Genomic DNA, 9,110 nt, shown 5'->3' on the forward strand with positions numbered 1-9,110 from the left:
CGGGAGGAACGAGGAGCCTCTCCCCTCCCTCCCGCCTCCCTTTGTCTCTCTTAACCTTTTTGGCTCCTTTATTAAAGCAACTGAACAGTTTAGAGGGTTTTTTTTCCCCTCCCTCCTTCTCCTGTGTGGCTCAGTGTAATCTGCCTTGAATATTTGATGCAGAATCTCTGGCGAGAGCGAGGAATGTTTTTATGGGCGCTGGAGGAAAACTCTTGCAAGGCAGAAGTGGTAATGAGCACCCCTGAGTACCCTCTCGGTTTCACAACTGCCTGTGTTTAAAAATGAGCAGGAATTGGGCAAGTGGTTCTCATCTGGGAGCGGCACAGCCTCTCGCTCCCAGCCACGCTCTGCCTTCCAGGAGCTCCGAACAGCCCAGCAACACTTGTTTATTCCAATTGAAGCTGACACCAGCAGCAGCCCAGACCAACCAGACGAGCTCGTGTGTGTCCTGTTTTATTTCCAACTCAGATTAACAGCATCTCTTAAATTTCTAATGGCCCATTCTGGGCTTTGCAGCCTGTTCGAGCAGCAGCTCGGGCTGTGGTGCTCCCTGTCCCTCTGCTCGTGTGTCCCCTCCGTGCCCAACGCAGTGATTCCACACCAGGAGAGAACTCTCTGCCCAATTACATGGGCTGAACTCACAGGAAGCTTTTCATCACACCTGCACACGGGGTTTTTTTCCACATCCAAGCCTCTGAATTGAACACAGCAGACATGATTCCTCTCCTTTTCAAAGGCAAAATATTCCCTTTCATTTCCAGCCCCATAACCCAGAGCAAACTCCATGTGGAGATGCCACGTGGTGCTGTGGCTCTGGCTTGGAATAAACAGCTCTGAGAGTCCTGGGGGGTATTGCTGCTTATCCCAAAAGGAGTTTGCCTCCAAAGCACACACCTGCAGGGCACCAGGCCAGGCTGGCAGAGGGATGGGAGCTGCTCCATGAGCATTGAGCCAGCACTCGGCACTGGCAGGGTGGATGGGGTGAAGCCTGGGGTGAAGCTCTGTGGGTGTCAGTGTTCCTTGTGCCTGCAGCACCCACTGCACCCCAACAGGACTACCTGCACCCCAACAGGTCTGGCTGCCACGTGGATTGAACAGAAAGTAGGATCTGGGATCCTTGGAGAGCAGCAGGGTCCTGCTTCCTCGGGAGTCACAGGGAAACGGCTGAGCAGCAGATGCTCTGCAAGGGCCATTCCCAGGGACAGTGGCAAAGCAGCCACAAAGTGGGAGGAGAGGCAAATCCATGGGACAAATGAGGCCTCGCTGGGGTCGTGCCAAAGCCTCCTCCCTGCCCACAGTGCCTGCAGAGGCTGCTGGAGCCAGGGATCAGTGCCCACAGGGCTGCCCAGCCAAGCCCAGCACAGAGCCCTGAAGGGCTCAGAGCTACCTTGTGGAGATCCAGGGCTTGATTATTTGCCCGAGGATTACCAAGTTGATTAGTGTAGCTTGGGCAGGGCTGGGGGGCTCCTGCAGCTCCTGGGCTTTGTGTTGGAACAGCCCAGGCACCTCCTCCTTCCTGTGCCCTGGGGAGTCCATACACAGCCATCACCCATGCGAGACCAGCAGCCCCGAGACCACAGTGGGATTAGCTCTCTGGGCCCAGCCAAGTCCTGGCTGTCGCCGTGCCAAGGCTGTCTGCAGGCAGCTGGGGGAGCAGGAAGGCCCTGCAGAGCCCTGGGGTGACACAAGGTGCCCCCAGCCTCACAGCCCCTTGGGGAGAGAATGAGGCAGTCCATGGTCACAAGCCTCACAGGGGACTTCAAAGCCCCCAGTATCTGTTGGAGGGACAACACAGCAGGGCATAAACTATCCAGGAAGTTCTTGGAATGCATCGAGGATAACTTCCTTCTCCAAGTGACAAGGCCAGGTTGGATGGGGCTTGGAGCAACAAGGCGTCCTTGCCCATGGAAGGAGGTGATGAGCTTCAATGTCCTTCCAACCCAAACCATTCCAGGATTGTCTGATTCTATATCCAACACCCTTTCTGCTGGCTGCCCCCCTGCCCCCTCCATGATCCAGGCCAATGTGGGCAACTGGAAGGAAAACATCAAGGATCAGGCAGGCTCTCAGATGCACCAGCACGCTGCAGCAACATGGGAAGGAGCTTTGTTTTCCCCCTGAGCCTGCTCCATCCCCACACCACTGTGCTGCAGCAGGATCACAGAACATTATTAAAATAGTGTCATGTTACCTATCAATAATAAATGACCAGAATAAATTCACTGCTCTCTGCTTAATAACCCTGCCAGCTTTCTATTTAAATATCTGCACAGAAATGGGGCTTCGTTCCATGAGCCCTTCAGATGGAAGCCAGTGCTGCATCCTAGAGACACAGCCCAGGAGAACTCAGCCTATCTTTAACGGGAAAATGTTTTTCTCCTGCTGCAGAGGGAGAGAGAGGAGTTTGGGACTGATGGAATAAATTCAATATCAGGGATGTGCTCTGTTTAGATGCAGCTTGAGGATCTCCATCCTTAACTCTCCACCTTTTGGGATTTGCAGCTGGGAAGTGCTGCTGCTGCAGATCCTCAGCTCCCTTGGCCAGCAGCACCATCAGGGTTCTATTCCCAGGGACAGGATCTGGTGCTGTGGCCAGCAGAGACACAGGAGAACAGCAAAGCTGGTCGTGAGGTGCTCCCAGTTCCAAGAGGCTGCAGCAGAGTTCCCAAACCCCCAGGCCAAAGGGTGAAATGAAGCCACCAGACTCCATTAGATCTGCCCAGAGCAATGAGCGGCGATGCTGGGAGAGTGAGGTCCATCCTGCTGCACACCAACACCCAGGCAGTGCTGCTGTTTCCAAACCCACTGTCCTTGGGGATCCTCTGATTTTCCCAGGCATGTTTTAGCCCCAGTGGTCTCGGTGTTAATGATGCTACAGGCCCAAGGTGGCTATTTTGCAGGTGAAGGCTTCATGGAGGGCAATGGATGTGGTAACCTGGATGGGAGGTACTCAGCCAGGCAGCCCCAGCTGCAGGAGGTGACTTAGAGCCTAAGAAATCCCACTGTTCCACCACTGCAAAGTGGGATGGAACAAGTGAACCACCACAAACATCCCTATGGCAAACAACAGCAGGTCTCAACCCTCCTCCTGTGTCACAGCCCATGCCAACCCTGCTGTCCCCTGCACAGGGGTGGCAGGGCAGGGCCAGCACCCTCTGAGTCCCCCTGTGAACATGGGGATGTGACACACAGGTCCCAGAGATGCACAGAAACACCTTGGCACCATATCCACTGCCCTGAGCAGAGAGCAGCACTGAGCAGGTGTGGGCTGGAGCACCCCATGGGATGTGCCTTGGAAATGCAGCCCTGAAGACCTCATGAAGGGCTTTGTGTTATGCCCAGGTCAGCACAGCTTCTTTTCAGCACTGCCAGGAAGAAAACTGGAAAGGGAGAGCAAAAGGCAGAGGGGATGTGAGGCTGTGAGGAGCTCACCCAGGGAGCTGCAGCACTAATGCTTTGAACCTCAGCCTCACCCACACAGCGAACCCAGGTGAGGCTGCCAGGAGGCTCAGCCTCCTGCCAGAGGGGTGAAGTGGGACAGGAGGTGCCCAAGGCAGCCAACAGCTGCCCCAAACCCTGCAGGAACAGAGCACATCAGCCCCAGATTAACCCAAACAGACAGGCTGAGTTATCTGCAGCTCATTTCTGTCTGATGGAAACATTGATTTGGGAGTGACTCTCTCCTTGCTGCATGCCTGAGCAATACAGGAGTACTACACTTTCCTCTAGGAGCCTTGTGGTAAGGGTGGAGGAGGAGCTGGACTCGCTGGAGCATCCAGAACCATCTCCTGCCCTTCTGCAGCATTCTGCCTTTCACTTGGTTTCCTCCCTTCTCCCTTCCAGGCAGCCCCACAAGCCTGGCTGCCTCTCCAGCTCCAGCAGCATGGAATCATAGAATTTTAGGGGTTGGAATGGAGCTTAGAGCTCATTTAGTCCCAACTCCCTGCCCTGGGCAGGAACACCTCCTACCAGACCAGGTTGCTCAAGGCTCATCCAACCTGGCTGTGAACACTGCCAGGGTTGGGGCAGCCACAGCCTCCCTGTGCCAGTGTCTTACCAGGACAAAATGCCATCCTAATATCTAATATAACTTTCCCTCTTTCAGCATATCCCCATTACTCCTTGTCCTGTCACTGCAGTGCCTAATCAAGTCCCTCTGCAGCTTCCCTGGAGCCCCTTCATCTCCTGGCAGGTTGCTCTGAGGTCTCCACACAACCTTCTGTTCTCCAGGCTGAACAGTCCCAGCTCAGCCCATCTGTCCTGCACTGGGACATGTCCAGTCCCCAAGAGCAGCAAGGAAGGGGCCAGAGCCCCATGGGCAGGAGAGCTGAGCTCCTCCACCCCACCAAGCCCCAGCTCAGAGCCCTGTGTGCCGCAGAGTCCGTGCAGGGCAGCATGTCAGCAAGGCTCTTGCATGCCTTTTATTTTGCTTTCTCAACATGTCAAAGCAGCTGCTTCCCTCCCAGAGCTCTCAGATGTGGTTGGCTTGTTTTCGCCAAAACTTCCCAAATACAAAGTTTCAACCTAAAGCAGACGTTGCCCACAGAAAGCTTCTTCCCCCCGAGCTAACTGCCAAGTTATAAGCAAATAAAACTGGATTTAATAATGGGAAATATTCATCATTCTTGTGCATATGCCTCTGAAGTCAAACCACCCTCGTAGAAGACATCCTCCTGCAGCAAAGCAGAGGCTGTGCCGGCTGCTCACTGCTCTTTGGACCAAAGCACATGGAAGACTGAGCTAGTTTCCCTTCATGTGGGCACAACCTCCTGGCAGTATTTAAATCTCCTTTCCTTATAGTCTCAAAAAAGACTGAGGAGCTGATTTGTTGCAGCCTTTTTCCAAGAGATCCCCAAGCTTGTCTGCCCCAAAAGCTTCTCAGCGCAGCACTGGCCTTGGGTCCACCAACATCTCAGGTCCCACTGGGCATGTCATGAGCACAGAGGGATTCTACTCTGGTTTTCAGCCAAAAACTAGTAATGAGGGGTATAAGGGCCCCTTACAGCAGCAGTGGGAGGGGTGGGAGGAGAGTGGTGTGGGAATACCCATTGGTGCAGGCACATCCTATTCACCATCACTTCCACAGTGAGCAAGGTGTTAATTTGATGTGGTCCTCAGCACCTCAGAGCTCTTTGTTCTCCCAATCTACCAACTAATTAAACCAGACTGAGAAAGGTTTTCACATTCTCTGCCTGGTTTTATGTTAGAAATGATGAGAGAAATCCCACCGAGTGCAAAAGCACAACACAGAGCCCCAAGAGCCAAGCAAACATCACATGGGAAGCTCCTCACGACACTAAGTCAGATCTTTCCTCAGAGCTTGGAATGAAATGGCCTGGAATTACAGAGCCCTGTAAATGCTGAGCTGCCAGGAGAGCTGGGCACAGCGCCGGGCCCAGGGGCAGGATCAGGCAGCAACATGTGTCTGGAACAGGAGTCTCCAGGCTTGGCCTGGGATGTGCTGAGGGCTGTTCCGGGATGTTGTGCAAGCCACATGGGAGGTGTGGTCATCCCAGAGGGGCCTTAACACCCCCCCTTGGGGCTGTGGAAAGGACAGCCCATCACACCCACAGAGCTGCTGCCAGGCTGCAGCACACCCACCCATCCCTGTGCCCCCCTGTGGCACCCAGGCCTGAGCTGGGCTTTCATGGCTGGAGGTTTACCAAGGGGGCTGGAGACAGGAAAAATAAGCAGGAAGATAAAAGTCCACTTCAATCAAGCACAGTGTACAGACAAATCTCTCCCAGGATGTAAGAAGGGAGGAAAATCAACAATGTTCCAGTCTGTTTTTCTCTCCCAGGGATGTGGAGCTACAGAGAGGATCACAGCCAGGCCAAACAGCACTGAGCACATCAGGAGCATTGTAAATCTGGGATGGGAACAGCACTTTGCCTTGTGCACATAACCTCCACCCTTGAGACTGAGGTGAGCCTGATCTGCTGGATGTGGCACTGGGTGCAGGTCCTTGTGCCTCCAATGAGGTGCAAGGTTCAGCTGTGATGGCATGTCCTTACTGACTGTCCCAAACAGATCCCTTTGAACACACCCAGAGAAGTGACATCCCCAGGTTCCTGTCAGCTCAAAAACAATGCAAGAGGTGGGAAGACCTGACTATCTCACAGTGTTTCACACAAGAGACCACACATGCCCAGGAGAGCACAAACACACACACACACACATGCCTGGAGCAGCCACATGTGTGCCCAGAGGGACATGTACCCCAGCTATGGTGAGGAGGAGGAGGAGATGTCCTCTGGCTGAGGAAGGACAGAGAACACTGTGAGTTCTGGCTCTCAGACACAGTTTGTCTGCTCCTTTCCCAGGCACTCACACTCTGCCATCTCAGGGACAGGAGCCTGGGGGAAGGTTGTGCTCTGTAACCTCACATCAAGGTACCTCCCCAGCCAGGGAATCTATTTTTCTCCCTGATATGCTCTGATCCCTTAAAGACACTTCCCTGTATCCTTCCATCTTACACAGCTCTTCTCTGCCAGCCTGGGAGGTGCTTTGAGCTGCTGCCTGTGGTTTAAATGGAGGATCACACAACACAGCAGTTAGGAAGTGACAAATCTCCTGTTTCCCCAGGAGCATCAGCAGAGCATGAGCCTCTGAGCAAAGCTCCTCTGCCCTGAAAAGGAAGAGAAGGAAAAGAGCAATGCTTCAAGAATCAGAGCCTCCTTTAGAGGGATTTAAAAGAGGAAAGATGCAAAACATGCTGTGAATTCCCATCTCTTCGAGGCAGAGCTGTGGAGGTGAGAGCACAGTTGTCTGACAAGGGCAGCACAGTCCTCTGCTTCCAAATATGTTATCCCCAGAGACCTGAGATCAATTCATTCCCTTCCTGGAGACAGTGATTCTTTGTCAGCTCTAAGAGGGACAGTGTTGGCTTCATCCAAAAAGCAAGAATCCCTTTGGGGATACTTGCATCCACACCTCAGCCCTGCCCTGGCACTGAGGCAGGCATGGAGCCTCTGGGAGGGCAGGGGTACCACTGCAAGGAAGAGTTGGAAGGCTGAAGTGAGGAAGGGACTGGAGGGATTGGGACAAGCTGGTGGGATGGGCTGGAGCACATCCAGCATCCAGCCAAGCCCTGGGTCACATCACTCCTGCAGCTGTACATGAGGGATAACACTTAGATCCTGCAGGTGCTCTGGTCCCTCCTTGTGTCAAGGGCAGTCACAGGGATGGGCAACACAGGGGCAGGTCATTAGACCCTGTCACAAACTATCCTTGTGTTCCTGATGCTGAGGGTTGGAAGAGGGAGGATCACAGGGTCTCCTCTGCTCCTTAATTGTGCATGCTGAGCACCCACTGCAAAGCAAGCCTCAAGCACGGCAGCCCAGCAGCCCATGGTAACAGGCTCCCCTGGATCAGCTCTTCACCTGAAGAGTGGGGTGAATGCACACAGAGGAGGAAAGGATTTGCAGGAATCAAGAAATCAAGCCTGGGAATAATGTATCAATCAACAATCTCTTCTTTTGGACTCACCAAGTGCCATTCAAAGTGCTCAGAAACCTGTGATTCATCTCCGATGCTATTGTTAAAATCCACACCAAGGTGTTCCTAGCAGGTATCAAGTGCTCTGACAAAGAGCATCAGAAATAAAGTCTTTCAACATTTAATATTTCTTTCTACAGAGGAGATGATTTATTATATTTTAATCCAAAAAAAAAGTATAATCAGAGAGTCCAGAGTAAGCCATTGACATGCTCCAAGAGCTGGAGCCCCTCTGCCATGGAGCCAGGCTGGGAGAGCTGGGGGTGTTCAGCCTGGAAAAGAGAAGCTCCAGGAAGAACTCAGAGCCCCTTCCAGTGCCTAAAGGGGCTCCAAGAGAGCTGCAGAGGGACTTGGGACAAGGCATGGAGGGACAGGACACAGTAATGGCTTCCCACTGCCAGAGGGCAGGGAGAGATGGGATATTGGGAAGGAATTGTTCCCTGTGAGGTGCTGAAGCACTGGAATGGGTTTCCTAGAGCAGCTGTGTGTGCTCCATCCCTGGGAGAGTTCCAGGCCAGGTTGGATGGGGCTTGGAGCACCCTGGGCTGGTGGGAGGTGTCCCTGCCCATGGCCGGGAGTGGATTAGAAGACCATTAAAGGCCTTTCCAACCCAAACCATTCCAGGATTCCATGACTTGTGTTCTCCAGCAAGCTCAGTGAGCTGCTGGTGAGCACTGCTGCCAGGGTGATGTGGAGAAATGCAGGATTGCACCTCAAGCGCAACTCATGGAACATCCTGCGTGGTGCTGAGCGCTGGCACAGCTCGGCACAAGCAAGAACACCCAGGATCTGGGAGCCAGGCCCAGCACAAGCCCTTGATTAACCTTGTGTGTGCTGCTGGAGGCATCAGCCCGCGGAGCAGCTCAGCCGTACGCGGCAGGGAGGGCAGGGAGGGAGGGCAGCAATCCGGATGGTGCAGGCTCCCTCCCTCCCCCAAACCCTCCTCCCTCTCGGCCAGCCCCAAATGCTAATGCAGATGCCAAAGCCGTGTAAAACGCCTGCTGAATTCTGGGGAATTAGGAAATTTCCATTTCAATTCAAATACAAATTAAACTCCAAGTTGTCATCAAAGAAAAGAAGAAGATGAGGATCAAAGTGATGCAACACTCTGGGAAAGGAAAAGATTAAAGAAAGTAAATTGAACAAGATTTTAAAGAGATATTAAAAGGTGTTAATGCAAGCTAATGCGGCTAATGAAGAGAAAGGGAGGCTATTCAATTAACATTTGCAGTGAGGAGAGCAGAGCTTGCTACACCTCCGCTACAACATCAAAGGCTGGATGCTACCTCTTATTAAAAGGGAACATAGAATATTTAAAAGGCAGAATAGATTAAAATAGATTTCAGATAATTACGTCTACCTCCATAATGGCAACAGTTTATCATTATATTCCAAAAACAAATCTAATAATATGTGCCACATACTGCGGTTAGAAACATTCTTTGAAGTGTTTCAGAGAAGCAGCAATTAAAGCCGAGTGCAGACGGGGCTGTGGTTTCCCCGGGTAATGGGAACCTCGACGTGTCCATCGGAGCTGGGAACGCGCCCTCGGCCCCGGCTCTGCCCCCCCGGCCCCGGGCGAGGGGCAGGATGCTCCGGCGGGGGCTGAGCCC

The sequence above is a fragment of the Acanthisitta chloris genome, unplaced genomic scaffold (assembly GCF_000695815.1).
Source record: "Acanthisitta chloris isolate BGI_N310 unplaced genomic scaffold, ASM69581v1 scaffold5754, whole genome shotgun sequence".
Classification (NCBI taxonomy): domain Eukaryota; kingdom Metazoa; phylum Chordata; class Aves; order Passeriformes; family Acanthisittidae; genus Acanthisitta; species Acanthisitta chloris.